The 17,688-nt window shown below is 39.7% G+C and overlaps 1 long non-coding RNA gene across 1 annotated transcript; it reads right to left on the bottom strand.

Moving 5' to 3' along the window:
- Positions 1 to 6,226: 6,226 nt before the first annotated feature.
- On the bottom strand, positions 6,227 to 7,992 carry LOC140010454 (uncharacterized). Its single transcript, XR_011817745.1, has 3 exons — positions 7,865 to 7,992; positions 7,617 to 7,795; positions 6,227 to 6,530 (listed from the first exon to the last, which is right to left on the bottom strand). It is a non-coding gene; the product is annotated as an uncharacterized lncRNA (long non-coding RNA).
- Positions 7,993 to 17,688: the final 9,696 nt, after the last annotated feature.

Here is a 17,688-nt window from a genome sequence, read left to right on the forward strand (position 1 = left end):
GCCTTCTTTCTTTTCTTTTCATTTCTTTTTTTTTTTTGACTTAAAGAACAACTCAAAGACTTGGCCGAATGAGTAAAATTTCCAGCAACCTGGTCGGCTCTTCAATGTACTCCTTCAATCCTCCAAGAACTAGCAAGATACGTTTCAATGTTTCAAGAACTTCAAGGTAGTAACCAGGAACTTTAAGAACCTTAAAATCTTGTAGATTCTATTCAAGATTCTCAACCCCAACAAGTTTTTAACCAAAAACCAGATTACAAAAATTAAATAAAACAACTTGGATAATCGAAATAAACTTGGACAGAATTGGAAACAAGAAACCTAGCACAAAATACAAACCCTAGCCGCGCAAGAGTGGGTATTCATGTTGCCCAAACGACGACCGACTAACCAAAACAGGTTTGGGGACTCCCACTAGAATTTTGTATGTTCCATGTAACATCCCGAATATTAGGAGGTTATTTGTGAAGAAAATATTAAAGTGTATTTCTTTGGGTTTGATTTAAAACCTTATTTTGTTTTAAAAGACTAGAAACCCTAATGTTTTAATCAAAAAACCCTAGTTTACTTGTGACTACACGGTTTCTTAAATCTCTCATATTTTACTAGAGATCCTACTGTTAATTATTGAAATTTTAAATTCCTCACGTTTTCTTAAAAAATTTCCTTTTATTTGAAAATTATTATTTATTAAGGCCCTACTACCCAATCGTTCAACAATAAGTGCAGATGAACCTGGAAATAGGGTTTTATACTTCGGTCTCAAGATTTGAGCAAAATTAGGGTTTTGCGATTTTTCCGCCGGATAAATTTCCGGTACTGGCCGAGGATCAATTTGATGATTAAAAGTGACTTTTAAGTGAGAAATAATATGTGACTAGTAGCAATGAGATAAGGTTAGTGAATGGGAAGTAAAAACCCTAGTACGTGAGTTTTTAAGAAAAACGGCGCGAACCGGCGGGTCCCGCGCACTACCGTTTGAACGCACCACTGGACCACCACTTTCTTGCACCACAAGCTTATTGATATTTGAGCCAAAATATCTTCTTATATTATAGCTAAGGGGACCGAAATTTGTGGCTTATAAGCAAGGGGAAGAAAGAGAAAAATTAGTGGCTAAGAATTGTCCAAGTGTTAGCCAAATTGTGGTCTTAATTAACTCTAACCTTCTTACTCCTTATAAGACAAAAATCAGCTTCATTTCTCTTCATTTTCTGCTGCTAAGAGCATAGAGAGAGAGAGAGTAAGAACAAGAGAGGAAAAACAAAACTCTTCTCCATTTCTTCTTCAATCCACCAACAAAGTGAGAAATCAAACAAAAGAAACCGATTAATCTTGTCTTTGAGTGGTTAGTTAGTGTTTGGTGGTGAAAGTTTGGAAAAGGAAAGCTTGGGGCTGCTTTTAGAGACTTCTAACCAAGGTAAGAGAACTCATCTCTCTAAGTTTTGCTTTTGATTTTGTTAAATTAAGTTAGTAGTTTGATTATAGTGGTGGAATCATGGATGATTAGCATGATTTAGAGGTTTTCCCCAATTTATTTGATGAACTAGGGGTTCTGATTTTCTGCTCAATGTGATGTATGATGTGTAAATGTTGCAATTAAGGTTATATAAGGTTGTTTAGTGGTGATTAGAACCAGAAATTTGAGGAAATTACACTTAGAGCTAAAAATTTCAGATTTCTGGAAAATTTCCCAAGCATTCTGTCCGAATTTGTATCGGTGTGTTAGAGGCCGAATTGGCCTTGGGTCAAAGAAGGAAAGTTGTAGATAATGGTATTTTGTAGGTGCCTGTAAAATTTCAGCTCAATCGGAGCAACGTAGGTTGTGAAAAGTCCAAAATACCCTTACTGTTTTAAGTTTTTCCTCAGCAGTCCGTGTGTTCAGTTTGTCCAGTTAATCACGATTTTTGACCAGGATCCATTCTGATTTAGCTCTGGACCAAAACATGAAAGTTGTAGTGCTCTGAAGTAGCTTTAAAATGCCTCTAAGAACACCTGATTCGGACTTGTGTACACTGAGTTTTGTCCATTACAGTGTTCTGCGTTTAAACAGCCGACGATTTGGTTTCTGGTTTAGTAATCCGAGAATTTGACCAAGTTACATTAGAAACTGGACTAAGTGACCTTCATGAATATTGTAGCCCTGTGTCTTAGCTTCGAAACGGCATAGGTTATGCCTCAATCCAATAAGCGTAGCCTCGGATATGTTATTTCCGCAATTGTACGTCAAATCTGTCTTGTACTAAGTTAAATTTCTGCACTTGTACTTAATGCAATTCTTGTTATTATGATATTGTGAGCCTATGGAACGGCTCTTGACATAAATTGCTGATTTGTATGATGTTGGGATGTTGTTGAAGAAATATAATGAAGCCTAAATGGCTGGAAATTAGGTAAACACAAAGGGCATGCTGCTCAAATTTTTACTCGAGGTCTAGAAAACTATCTTTGCAACTTGAGTATGAGTTAAGAGTGATTACTGCTTGAACCATCTAGAGTACTTGAGTCTTCTTGTTTCGAGGTATATAAGTAAGGACTTGGCCGAACTTGTACCCTTGAGAAAGGAAATAATGATTGCTCGGAGTATGTTTTCCTTATACTTTCGACTTGCATGGCATTTTCAAGTATAAATGTTACAAAGTTTTACTATTTAAAAAGCGAGCAAGTGTTTCACGACTACCATCCGAGTGAATTTCAATTTCTTGATTTTATTGAACGAAACGTCTAAGTTTCGAATCTTAGTCATGTTTCAAAGTTCTCAAACTGAGTTTTATCGCAGATTTGGACTCCGAACCCGGAGTATAACCTGAAAGTGACCAGTAAAGGCACTATATCTTTTGGTGAGTGCTTTCAAATACCGAATTGCACTAGATACTTGAACTTGATACGTGACCAATATGAGTACATGTTATATACGTGAATTGATAGGGCAAGAGTGTACTTTATCGCACTTGCCCTTACGTGATATACTTGTTTATTGTTGCAATTGACTTGATATACTTGATTATGATGCGCGCACTTCCTGGAATTCCAGAAACCCTGTGGCGAGTTACTCTAGTCGAGCCGGCAAGGGCTTGGTCGATTGGGTAACGAACCCTGGGTCTCTTGTATTGTCGAGTGGAGTGATATCTCCTCGACTAATCGGTATACTCGAGTATTACCACCCATGTTCTTGAGGATTTTGGGCCCAGCTGGGGGTTGAACGGTGGACGGAGAGTCGTTTAAGTGGTGTTCTACTGGATTGGTTACTTACTTGAAAGTTGACGGAGTGTCAACTACTACGGGATCAAGCTTCTGGTAATGTAATGGGAATTTGGCTCCTGAGAGTCATCCGTATCCTTATACTTTGGAGTAATTATTGTTTATTGGATTATTGTTTCTTTTGAAAAATTTTCTACATTCGTTCATTTTAAGATTGCTACTTGACGTGTTATTGCTCACCTTTATGAACTCTTCATGCTTGTTACTTTGCTATACCGAAAACTTGTACTTCTAAATAATGGTCAATTTGCTATTTGGAACCTCACTGGGCTTTTAGCTCATTCCACTCCATTTGTTTTCCTTTCAGGGATACGAGTGACGCATGAGACTTGTAAAAGACTAGCGTAGCCTTTTGTTTTGACTTTTGACTTTTTGGTCTTGTACTCGCGCTATTCCTCGAATGGAACATGTTGTACTTGGATTGTATACGTTTTGAACTAGTTGGGTGTGTTGAGACTTTGTACCTCGATTTCTATTAATGTAAATTATAAGCTTGAATTGGGAATGTTATTTATGGTTCATGGATGTGTGTACGTGACTCGATTAAGATAGTGAGTGAGTCCTGGCGAGAGCTGGGCAGGCGGTCCGCCGAACCCTTTGGTACGCCTTAGGGGGAGGTGGGGTCGTCACATTCCAAGTGCGCACAAACCACAGCCAACTTGACACAAAAACAACGCACAAGACTACGGACAGGTTTGACCCAAAACAAGCAACACAATCACGGACAGATTTAGAAGCAACGATGTGATGCGAAACGGCCAGAAATTTTACACAACAAAAGATGAATAACGGACCGAATGTATTAACAATGAGACACAACAGCCATAGACAGATTGGGCACAACTATGACCAGAAATTTGACGCAACAACGGACACAAGGCACGGACAGAAATTTTTGTTTTTTTGTAACGATGTGCAACAAGGGCGGACAGATTAGCAACAAGGTTCAATGACACAAAGGCGGACAGATTTGGACTCAAATGTCACGGACAGAATCAAGACAATGAAGTAATACAAATGGACAGAATTTTTTTAACGAAAACGACGCAGCAAGAACAACTACGATAACGAAAAGAATTTTTTTTTCATGCAAAACAAGGCAGCGGAACAAGGAAAACAAAGACAAAAACTATGGATATAACGAAAGATACCTCCACCAAAGCTCTGAAGCCAATTGATACGGTCCTCGATTAACTTGTTTCGAGACACGTAGCACATTTGCCCAAGGATCTAGCGAGGTTGTCCAACGCTTGAATTGCGGGTCCTAAAACCAACACAGACGGCATGAATTGGTAGAAGGCGGTAGAACAACGACTCCACAGGGGCGATTACTCTAATGGATAGGTCGGTAGAACAATCTAGGACAAGACGCAAGATTGCTCAACACCTTTGCCAAGAGCAAGTAAGGCTCGAAATTCTCACGAGGAAGAAAGTCGAAAAACTAAGTAACTTTATTCATAAAACGTCTACCTTAAACCCTTACAAAGCAAGCCTTTTTATAGGCTAAGGGTTACTAAAACCCTAGGGAAACAGGGAAGGGAAGTTCGGCCATCTTGGGGTCAAGATGGGCCGACCCATGTTCTACTAAATAACTTATCCGACTCTATTAGGTACTAAGGCCTAAGGCCCTACTCGGCCAACTCTCTTAGAGGTCCACTTGTCTCTTCATGGGCTTGAATCATGGTGTAGATAACTTGATTGTCTCCTTCTAAGCCTTCAATATTTCTATGGATTCCATGTTGGTCTTGGACAATCTGGATAAGGCCTTGGAGGGATTCTTTGAAGAGCTTGACTCGTGAACGTGTGACTGGGCCCAATGAAACTCGGACTGGATCATTGCGTGGGCTCTAATCCGTGCACACATCCCTTTATATGATAGTTTAGAGGTGTTAAATAGGTATTGGAACATATGGAAGGCTTGAAACATCATTAGTCAAAGATTAAGGAAGAAATGGACAAGAATTGGGTCAAGTGGCCAAACCCTAGCCATGTATCTTGTTTGACCAAAGGATTAGAGGAATTTTAACCAACTTTTCTTCATATTTTTCCTCCAAAATTTCAGCCACCTTGAAGCTTCCAAGGGAAGGAAGAAAACTCCATTTCCTTGCTTTCTAAACCTAGTTTGATCTTGAGAGAAAAATCAAAGTGATGGACTTGAGTTAGTGAGCAAACTACTTCCAATCGAGTGTGTGATTTTCAAGCTTGATGCTCTTGGTTTGGTGGTTGTTTTGGGCGACTCAAGCTTCTTACAAGAGAGGTAAATAATCTTTAAATCTTGGTTTTATGGTGTTATATCATGTACTTTAAGTTTTAATGGCAAACTACAAGTTATTTGGATGAGATTTGTGGTTAATTTTCTTGAACTAAACAAGTGGTAGTAGGGTTAGTTAGTTTGCCTACCATGTGTTTGATGAACTATTTGAACTTTGTTCATGGTGGTTTTTGAAGTATTAACAAGTTTTAGACCCTTTTGAGTTAGATTCACTACAAGAAAATTGCGTTTCTGTGACAGGCGAAAGTCGTCACTAAAAATTCAGAAGTCGTCACAAAAAAAGTCAGTGACGACTTTTACTGCTGTCACAGAGCTGTCACTAGTTCTATGTCTCAAAAGGGGGTCCATGTGACGACTTTTGAAAGTCGTCACAAACGATTTCGCTTTTGTGATGACTCTTGTCGTCACTCATTGTTGTACATTGTGTGACGACTTTTATTGTCACTAAGCTGACTAAATTCTTGTCATAGTCAACCCTTGGAATTGTCACATTATGCTTCCGTTCAGTGACGACTTTTGTTGTCATTGTTTTCCAGCCATAAAAAGTGACGACTTTCTAGTGTCACTAGTAAAACTTGTTGGCAGTGACAACTTTTTATTGTCATTTATTTTTTGTAAAAAGCAATTACGCAACATAGCTGCCAATAATCACAAAACGTTCATTGAGTACCAAGGAGAAAAAAAAAGCCAACATACGAAAAGAAAACCAACATTCATTTCCAATAGAAGATCAACCCAAATACATATATATATATATATATATATATAAATGTTGCCTCAAATGAGTCATAAACCATGCACCATCCAAAATAAGCCATTCAGTTACAATACTAGTGATTTCCCATCCACAATAGAGAGTAGTAACTTTCTATACAAAAATATGAGCACGATTCCCATCTAGAACAAAACATGAGCACGATAGGCCTTGTAGTCTTCAATTCAAAAACCATCTTCACAGCAATGACTGGCTTCTTCTTCTTGGGAATCGTGTTAGAACCTACACGTTACCAAAATTGAAGCAATGAGCACTGGTGTTAAAACTGGAACTACACTTCTAGATAGGCACCATATTATAAAAACTAATGTCACTCTAATTTGAAATTATAGCAATCTAAGTAAATTGCTTAACACAAAAATAGAGTGAAATTATATATTTTGAATAGTAAGCAAGAACAAACCATTGACAGTTAATTGCGTACTACGAAAGTATACAACTAATCTATTTCTCTATTGAATCTTTCTTGTGGACCAAGAATAAAAGCGTAGCTTGATAAAGGCACTATTAAACTTTGTACAACTATAAAATCTCGAAAGTTACCCAAAGTATAAATCAAACAACATTGTTGTGATTATTATTCTGCATTTTCATGAAGAGCATGTCCGAACCTCAAACTTTTAACTATTCTTGATCACAGATGAAACAGGAAGCTAAAAAACCAACTTTTTTTTAGGGTGGATCACTTAAAAAATGGAATGACAATTGATTTAGGGGTGCAAAGTTTATTATTTATTGAAAGATTTTCTTCAGAGCTTAGGCAACTTCAGCTGTTAGTATTATGAGGTCCATTAATTGTGGATGAGATACAACATGTGGTAGTAGCTTGGTGGAAGATTCCACTAACACAGTAACCTTGGAAATTAGCTCTGGAATGGGACCTGTCCCAGAAGTGTTTTTGCTGATCTACTTGTATCTAGTATAGGCTTTGCTTTACTATGTAAATCTACATTGCCCCCCCCCCCAAAAACACACAAAACACCAAAAACGCCACCAAAAGAAAGGATCAACTAAGCAAATGCATATATTCATTTAGCCCAATCCGCCATATTTTTTGTTTCAAGAAAGCTCCAATGTGGTGGAGTACAACTGAACCACGTTCAAGAGTTCTAAGAGAACTTTCTAGTTTACATTGGATATTATGTGCACATCAAAACTCCTTAATCTCTATTAACAAGAACATGTTCACTTAAGAATGAGAAAGTATTATGTGCATATCTAATCTCAGATATAGATTTTCAGTGATAAAAGGATTAGGCCCTAACAATAAACTAACCACAGAATGAGATGCATTCAGGACAAACTTACTTCAGGACTAATGTACCACTTGCTATCAGGACTTCGATGAGGATGTGAATCAGAATTAATGAGCCCAAAAGCAAACCACGGCTCACATTAATCCTATTCAAGGAGGCCAAAATTTCATCCACCCGAACAAATGCATCATCGTCTGTCTTCATGACAAATTTTGCTGAAACAACCTGTGTCTGTTCAAAAGATTTAAGTCAAAGAGGCACTTGAAACTTTCCATGAGCTTTAAAGAGACAGGACATTACCCCAAATACGCATATAGCTAAAGTCTTCCATGTGATAAGGCTATAGTAGTCAACAAATGGCATCAGTTGGATGTCACCATAAGTTTTCGCCTCGTTCCATAGCTCCTCATTCACCACCTGGTTTTTATTCTACAAAGCAGAGGTGACACTTTCATCATATTGTCCAACAAATGGCAGGTTAAAATTCAGAAGTCAAATGCTTGGGACATGACTGAAAAAAATGGTATATGTTTAACTAATACAATGAACCGCTCTTCCATGAAGCAACAATTCTTTTGTAAAAAGAGACAAAGTTGTTCCCTTTAATAGTGCCTATCAAAGAATCTCATCTCTTCATTATGGCTCACCTGTGCTGTTAATGCTATATTCTAGAATCAAGCATGTAAACTCAAGAACTACAGTGTGCAAATGAATTGCTAAAAATTGGTAGAGTTTCAGGATTTGGGCATGTCCTAATCCTGTTTCTAGAAGTAATAGTTCACATCAATGGCTGCAGATATGCATGCAGCAGTACTTGTGATACTTTCTCCCATTTTGTAGGGCAGAGCATGTCATACCCTTCGGGGAAAAAAAAATCTTCCTGTGAGAACCCGTAATTTTTCCAATTTCTAGGTTTTATTATATTTCTAGGTTTTCTTATTTTCAATGATTTGTTTTCTGCACTTTCTGTATCCGAAAAATTTTCTAGATAAATTTTATGAGTAAATATAATTTTTAGATGATTTTTCTAGTATTGAAAAGGTTCTGAGAAATTAAGAGTGAATACCGGACGTGGGACCCACTAGTGCGAAAAGTTCGGAAAAATTCGGCCAACTGAATTAAGTTTTGGATACTGGAATTATTTGATCGGGTGTTATGAGATATTTAGAGGCTGCAAATTTGGATTGATGTGAGAGGAAACAAAGTGATAGACTTGCATTAAATTAGGTGACAAGTGTCACCATTTGATTGGGCTACCTTAAGACTTTCTTACCATTGACTTAAATAACCAAAAAAGACCCAAATATCTTCCAAATCTCTTCAAGAAGAGCCGGCCCTCTCAAGCTTTCTTTCTCTCTTTCTTATTCCAAGTACAAGGAAGAAAACACTTCAATATTGCTCCAAATCATCAAAACTAACCATCCAACCTTGAAATTACTCCATAAAACCTCTTCAATTAGAGTTAGTAAGTGGATTTGTGGAGTTGTTTGGAAAGTTAAGGTGGTCAATAGCTCTCTCTCTCTTGTTTTAAAGGTAAGTTGTGAAGAACTACCCCCCCCTCCTTTAATTGATGCTTAAATCATGCTTAGTGAAAGTAGAAGATGCAAGTTTATGGATTATTTCTTGATTTGTGGTTGAAATGATGAAGTTTTATTATTTTTGGGGATTTTTCTGTTTTAATATGAACATGATTGTGTGGCTATATATGATGATTGAAAATGGTATATAATGATTCTAGAAGGTGGAAAAAGTGGAAGATTGGAAGTAATTTCTGTTTTGGAAGAAATCTGGAAAATTAGGGTTCCTTGGTTCTTCATTCTGTCCGAAATTTTAGGTCATAGATAGAGGCCGAATTGGCCTTAGCTCAAAACATGAAAGTTGTAGGGAATAATATTTTATAGGTGCCTACAAAATTGTAGGTCAATCGGAGTAGTGTAGAGTGAGATAAGTCGAAATTACTATTGCTGTTCTGGTTTTCCCCGAAATTGAGATTTGCGACTGTAATTGGGTGTTTTGGTCTGGATTGCTTCCGAATTGGTTGTTGAGGCCTTCTGATGAAATTTAGCCCTGTTGCTTAGCTTTCAGATGGTTTTGGAATTTCTGGATTTGGACTTGTAGAGCCTGAGTTATGATGTTTCTGCTAGAATGCGTTTTGGTGAATCTGTTTTACATTTTTGATGTGGTATCTTGCATTTTTGACCTGTTTTCACTCAAAACTGGGTTGAGTATCCTTCTGTGATGTTGTAGCCCTGTCTTTTAGCTTCGAAATGGTGGGTCTTACACCTTCATCCGATAATCATAGGGCATTTGGTGCCATTACCGCAAAAAGAGGTCAAAAACTGTTTTTTCAAGGCCAAAGCTAATTGCATTTCCGAATTTTCTGGTTTTGTCTAATGTTTGTATTTGTTTATGGAACCCTATTGGGGTCATATTTGGCATTGATTTATGATTAGTTATCGAGTCTCATTGTACTTGTTTGCATGTTTTAAGGCTTACTTTCATTCCGGTCATTTCCTAGCTAACTTTTGTACTTGTACTACTTTGAGCCTAGTGAACGGCTTTTGGGAAATGAGATGACTTTTGTGTGAAATGTTGGCACTGATTTGAGGAAATAATGAAGCCTTAATGGCTGGAAAAGTAAGAATTTTGGGGGAGGTGCTGCCCGATTTTCTAGGCCGTTTGGTTCCTTTAAGTTGGATTTGCCTTTTGGTGGAAATGAAAGGCTTTTGGGTTGTTTGCGCCTAAGTCTTCATGTTACCTTTTCGTTTCCAAGAAAATCATGTTTTCCACCCTTGCATTAGTATTTCTTTGGCAAGGCGTACGACGTGTAGCCGAGCCTCATTTGTGCATTCCGTTTATTCGATTATGGATGTGAAACCTTCAATTGGTTTATTTTGATTATTTTAGGGTTTCTTGGCGATTAAGGCCAATCTGAAGTAAAAACTTTTGAAGTTGAGCCGGTAAGTGTACCACTCCCCTCCATTGCTGTTTAACTTGATTTCTGCTCTGCAATCTGTTTAATTTGTTTGAGACGAGGGTGTACTTTATCACACTCGTTCTCTTGTCTGTTCATATGCCAATTTACTATGCAAAATTTGAATCTGTTATTTGTATATATTCGGATGTCGTTTGGAGGTTAGTATCCAACGACCTTTCTGTGACCTATGAGCTCAAATCCTGTGGCTAAGTTATTCGAGTCGGGCCGGCAAGGGCCTGGACGATTAGATAACGAACCACGGTAGTCTGTTTTGGGATCTTTGGGTATTGAGACCCTTGATTCCGGGTATACTCGAGTATTACCATTTTGTTCGTTTGAGGTGAGCGGGCCCGGTAAAGGGGTGTTTGGTGGACGGAATTCGGTGTGAAGTGGGTCTACGGATGCGTTGGTTCTATATACGTTGACGGAGAGTCAACCGGTTTGGATCAAGTACTGCGCTGGAAATTTGGCCCCTGAGAGCCACCTGTATCGTTCCTATGTGAATCATTAGTTACTTTACTTTACATCTGGCATGTGTATCTGATTTGTTAAATTGAAATACCATGATTTTTCTGCTATATGTTTGGTACCTCATTGAGCGCAAGCTCACCCCTTTCTGTTCCTTTTGTTTTCCTTACAAGAAAATAAATACTTTTGGACTGGATTTGACAAATGGCTGCCAAATTGAGCTAGTTGAACATATCTTTTGTATAGCTCATGTATTAAAATCCTACATGTACTTTTGGGAACTGTTTTCCTTTTGATTTGGCAAACCGGACATGTATCCACTTTTGAATACTTTTGTATGCTACTTTGGCTTGTAAATGCTAAGTTTCAAGATGGGAATGTTTGCTTGGTATTTGGTTGGGTTCTGACGGGTCGGTTACTATTCATAGCCGACTTCGATTTTAATTTTTATTTATTTATTTTTTACCCGCGTTGGTAAGTTTCGGGATGTATTAGCTCGTTCTATACCGAACCGTTAGTCCTGGCGAGAGGTGGGCAGGCGGTCCGCCGAACCCTTTGGTTCGCCTTAGGGTAAGGTGGGGCTGTCACACTCACAATGTGTAGTTATTAGAAAGAAGCTATGAAATTCAGAGGCAGTCCTGATATGCTAATCAGATTTACAAGTTCATCAACCAAAACTTGAGACAGGGATAGGGAAAGATAAAATGCAGCAATGAGCATTGAACGAATGCCCTGTTACGGCCTGCTGTTAGACCACTTGGGCATTTCAACAAACAGTAAACGAACATGAAAAATTCCAGCAATTCTTTGCTCAAATGAAGCCACAGTTGGCCCCAAAATCATCAGAAGTACAAGGGATTTCAAATTCAATCATGATATAACATGCGCATGCTAAAATTTGAACAATCAACGGGGCAATTGCAATAAACGAATCCATGGCAGACATGCTTAGAGGACTTGGGAAGGAACTGAAATTCAAAGAAAAAGGGGCGACTTATAGTGCTCTTACTTGAGCGGTGGCGACGGCGATAATGACGAAGCCAAAGACGGTGAGTTGGAATTGGAAGATGACTAGGTTTGATTTCGTTCGAGAGCCTTCATCTAGTGTTACAGAGAACGGCAGCAGCCCAGGAGGTTGTGCGCGGTGTTGGCGATGGCAGACAGCAGCAGAGCGGACGCGGACTGGTGGTGACCTGGTTCTTCCTCCTCTGTCCGTTGCCACGTCTTTCTCTGCTGATCTTCCCGTCAGCCGCCACTCTTCCTTCACTCTGTTTTTTTTCTTTTCACGCTCAAGGCCTCCCTTCCAAGAACCCTAGCTGCTTCTCTGCTCTTCTGTTTCTCTTTTTCTCCTCTAAAACCTAGCCGCCCTTTCTCAGGCTTCCCCCTCAGCTTTTCTTGCTCACTTGTGCGCCGCCCTTTTTTTCTCCTCTATTTTGTTCTTTTTTTCTTGTTTTGTTCTTTTCCCTCTGTTTTGTTCTACTGCCAAAGCCCTCCTCTATTTTCCTTCACTTGAGCTGGTGCTAAAGAGCTCGACGCGGTTGCGGGTCAATAGAGGGGAGAAAGGGCTATCGTCAGTGGTAAAGGAAATGCTGAAGAATAAATTATGGTGCTGGATAGGTCGGACTTCAGCGGCTGATGGTGGTGGATTGCGGCGGACTTCAGCGGCTAACGGTGGCGAGCGGCATTTTGAATCTACAGGAAGGAAGGGTTAGTTCACCATAGGAAGGAAAGACTGAGAATGAAATTTGTCTAAGTGTTGGAAGAGAGAAGCGGCGAGACTTTTGTTTGTGTGTGAACAACCAAAACGACGTCGTTTTGTAGAGATTTCAGCCACCCGCCTCGCGCCTCTTTCAGATTTCAGACTGGCGCTTTTTTTTTTTGACATCTAAGCACGTCTTTGAGATTCCAGGATTCACGCCTTTAGCTTCATACATCTTTTTTCTTTTTTTTTTAGCCAAATTTTTTTTTCAGGTTTCTTTTTTCATACTTAATCTCTTTTTTTTTTCCTTAATCTCATCTATAAATATAAAATAAATTATTTGATATTGGTTTCTTTTTTGTGCATGTATATATATGTATGCTTGTTAGTGTCCATATACATCTTTTTGGGTTTGGATAACTCAATATACAAATTATTTAAGAAATTACCTTACAATAAAACTTACACAATAAAACATGTTTCAAAAATTTAACATGCATAGAATCGCTTATATACAGTATAGCACTTCTTACTCATGCTTATCCTACTCTTTGTCTATTACTTAGTTTTTATAATAAATTAAAAGAAACATGTAATCAAATAATCTGTTAAATGTGTTACAACTCTCAATCTTATTGCACGACAGATATTTTACTGAATAATTTTAATTTCGTATATACCCATTCCATATAAAAATAATTATTACTTATGATGTATTACACGTTATACTAATCTTTCACAGTGCTAACATTAGACTACAAATTATATTCAATTACACTTTTTCAAATTATTTCAGTTATTGATTTTTGGGGGTTGTTATAAGGAATAATAAACAATTCGTGAAAACATTTTTATGCTCAGACATGTCTATTATGTCAACTTAGCAAAAATTACAAATATCTAAAAATAGTTTGTACTAGTTTCTACTCCATAAAATCCCTCCCTTTGGTGCTAGTAAGTGTTTTTGTGGAAGTGTTCAAGGAAACTAAGGTGTTCTACAACTCATTTTCTCTTGTTTACTAGGTAAGTGGTGCTTGAACTTCCTCCTACACCTAATGATGCTTAATTGGTGCCTAGTGGTGGCTAAAGTGCTGAAATTTGTGGTTTATTTCTTGGTTTGAGATGAATTGGTGAAGTTTTTATTTTATTGATGAATTTTCTGGTTTAATGTGATCATGATGTTGTGGTCATTTATGATGGTTGGTAATGAGGGGTAATGACTCTAGTAGGTGTAAATGATTGGTAATTGCAACCAATTTTGGGTTTGGAAGGAATTTGAGGAAGTTAGGGTTTCATAACCCCCTTTTCTGTCCGGTTTTGTATCATATGGTTAGCGGCCGAATTTGCCTTTGCTTAAAACATGAAAGTTGTAGGTATTGATGTGTTTGAGGTGTCTGTAAAATATCAGGTCATTTGAAGTATTGTAGAGTGAGATATGTCGATTTTACTGTTGCTGTTCTGGGTTGATCAGAATGTACGAACTGCGCTTGTAATCGTCTATTTTGACTGGAATTGCTTTGGATTTGGATGTTGGTGTCTTCTGATGAAATGTAGCTGGATGTCTTGGCTACCGTATGCCTTTGGAATCAATGCATTTGGACCTGTATAGACTGAGTTGGACTAATTACAGCATAGTGTGATTTGTAAACCTGCAATTACGGTTCTGGTTTGGTATTCTGCATTTTTGACCTAGTTGTGCTAGGATTTGGACTGAGTGGCCTTCTACATTGTTGTATCCCTGTCTTTTAGCTTCGAGATGGTGGGTCTTACACCCTCATCCGATAAGCGTAGCGCATTTTGTACCATTACTGCATAAGGAGGCCAAAACTGTTTTGTTGTTAGGGCTAATATAGTTACATTTCTTGATTTTCTGGTTTGCTATTGTGCTTATATATGCATATGAAACCCTATTGGGGTTGTGATTGGCATGGCTTTATGACTAGTTATCGAATCTCATGGTATTTGTTTACGTGTTCTAGGGCGTACTTTGGACGGTGGACGGTGGTGCATGAAACCTCACCTACGTGAGTGGTGAGTATACTACTCACTTGGATGTTTATAATGTGGCTTTGCTATATGTGATTGTGATGCCTTGAAGGCTTGTTTGGCTATTGGAAATGATTAGGGTGAGGGTGTACTTGACCGCCCTCATTTCTTTTATTCCTGTGAATGACTGTTTACCGTTTCACTGTATTACTGTACTTACTATATGAGTTATTGGATTCCATTCATGGGATATTGTTTGGGTGTCGGTTGGACGAGTATCCCACGGCCCTACTGTATTACTGAGCTCGACCCCGTTGGTAGTCACTTGAATCGAGCCAGCGAGAGCTTGGTCGTGAAAATTGACTAGCCACTGGGACTGAAATGGGAATCTGGTGGTAATGAGACCCATGGTTCCGGTGTACTCGAGTATCACTTAAAGTTACTGCTTGGAGTGTGGGCCCGGTTGGGGTATGTTGGGTGGAAGGAATGGAAGTAAAGTGAGGTCTACGGTTTGGTACTTTTAACATTGACGGAGGGTCAATGAGGTTGGATCAAGAATATAAGCGAGGAAATGGGCTCTTGAGAGCCATCCGTATCCTTTTACATTTTTTGTTTCATTCCTTAATTGTGTACTTTAATTGAAAGGACATGCTATATGCTCTTTGTTGCTTATGTGGTAGTAACTACTGGGCTTAAGCTCATTCCGTTCCATTTGTTTTCCTTACAGGAAAATGATCACTTTTGGAAAGGTTGTACTAGCAAGTTGAGCTCATGTAAATGTATCTTTTGAATAGCTCTTTGAATGAAACCCTAATGTGTATTGGGTTCGTTTTCTTTTGATTGGCAAACCAAACATGTATATTCATGATGAATGGTTTTTGTGGCATGCCATTTGGTTGTAAATGTTGAATTTCATTGTATGGTTCAACTCCGGATTCTGACGTGTCCGGCATTGTTCATCGTCGGCGCGTTTTTCATTTTTTTTCTATTTTATTTTATTTTGTGATTTTGGCTTGTTTGCGAGCGTGGGTATGTTCCGGAATGTATTAGATCGACGTACACTGACCCGTTAGTCCTGGCAAGAGCTGGGCAGGCAGTCCACTGACCTCTTTGGTTTGCCTTAGGGAAAGGTTGGGCTGTCACAGGTGGTATCAGAGCCTAGGTTTGAATTAGCCTGGGTGTTATAGGACCGCTTGATTTGAGGATTTGTTGTTTATGGCCTGTAAGCTTATATTTATGGTTAATTGTTCTTGTGGTGTAGGATGGCCGGACAGGGTGACCCTAGTGCTAGTCCTTCGGGAGTGAGACCTCGCAGAGCACTCCCCGTGATCCCATATCAGATACGGCCAGGAGAGGCCGTTATTCGTTGGAGCCCGTCTAACCGTCTCCGACGGTGCGCGTGTAAAGAGAAGTATGCCTATCCGAACGCTCTCGTGTTTGCTCTGGACAAGGAGCGTAAGGTGTTGGCTAGAGAGAATGCTCGACTTGAGGTCGAGGCGATCCAGGATAGGGCGACCAACGAGAAGCAAGCTGCACGTATTAAAGAGTTAGAATACGACGTGCTTGAGGTCGAAGATAGGGTTGACGACCTATGCAACCAACTGAGAGAGGCACGAGAGCGCGAGCTCAAGCGAGCTCGCAAAGTCAGGGGTCGCGCTGAGGTGATCCTTAACCTATGTGATGATGGGCTGGAGGAAGATAGTGATGAAGCTTCGTGTGCGGGGGCCGAGGCCGGGGAGGACTCTACCCCGTCGCCTGGGTCCCAGAGCCCAGCGACTGACTAGGCCTTGACTTCTAGGCTTCTTTTGGGATAGTTGGTGGTTTTGTATGTACATAGGGATAGGGATAGAGCCTTAGCTAACCGTTTTGGATGTTGGGTTAGCTACGTGTAAATCTCTTTTGATAGGCCAATCCTCGGGGGGATCGTTTATGTTCGTACGTGCCTTGGCCGTACTTGACTTGACTGATTGTATATATGTGTGTGGCTTGATCTTGCTTGGCTTGTATATAGATGTTTGTGATCATGTTTGCAATGTATCAATATGTGTTATTGTGAAAGTTTTGCGTATTACTTACATGCCTTGTTACTACTTTGGTTTAGTACTCTTGCCTAGACCAAGTAAAACTTATGGAAGGTACTCGGAGTGGTCGGGGACGTGGATGCGGAACTAGACAACCCACACCGGTTAGGGGTACGGGGGAAACCTCGACTGGACCCGATCTTGAACTACAAGCCGACCCCAATGTGCAAATAGCTGCTGCTATGCAGCAAATGACAAACCTGCTAGCACAAGTAGTGCAGCAACAAGCCCAGAACCCAAACCTTAACCCTGGAAACCCCGGAAACCCTGGCCATCATATCGAGAGCGAAGATAGAGCTCTCGAACGTTTTCAAAAGTTCGCTCCGCCAAAGTTTGTTGGGGGACCCGACCCGGACGTTGCCAAAAGATGGCTTGAAAAGATGGTTGATATATTTGCAGCCCTACACTACCCTGATGAATGGCATGTGACTTTTGCCGTATTTCAACTTGAGGGGGCAGCCCATTCCTGGTGGAACGTAATTAGACAGAAATGGGAAAGGGAGCAGACACCCAGGACTTGGGTGAACTTCATTAGAGAGTTTAACGCAAAGTTTTTCCCTCCTCTAGTCCAGGAGAGGAAGGAGGACGAGTTTATTAGGCTTCGCCAAGGGACTCAAACTGTGGCGGAATATGAGAGTCAGTTCACCCGCCTGTCCAAGTTTGCACCTGAGTTAATCATGACTGAGCAAAGACGGATTAGGCGCTTTATTCAGGGTTTGAATGTTGAGATTCAGAAAGACCTTGCGGTGGCTCAAATCACTGCGTTTAGCGAGGTTGTGGAAAAGGCCCAACGAGTTGAAAGTGCACGGTTGCAAGTCCGGAACTTCCAGGCGAAGAAGCGTGGCTTTCCTGGGAGTAGTTCTGGACAGGGTGAAAAGAGTACTCCCTCTAAATTTGGACGAGGAACGGGTGG

This window comes from Coffea arabica, chromosome 7c, assembly GCF_036785885.1.
Source record: "Coffea arabica cultivar ET-39 chromosome 7c, Coffea Arabica ET-39 HiFi, whole genome shotgun sequence".
In the NCBI taxonomy this organism is placed as follows: domain Eukaryota; kingdom Viridiplantae; phylum Streptophyta; class Magnoliopsida; order Gentianales; family Rubiaceae; genus Coffea; species Coffea arabica.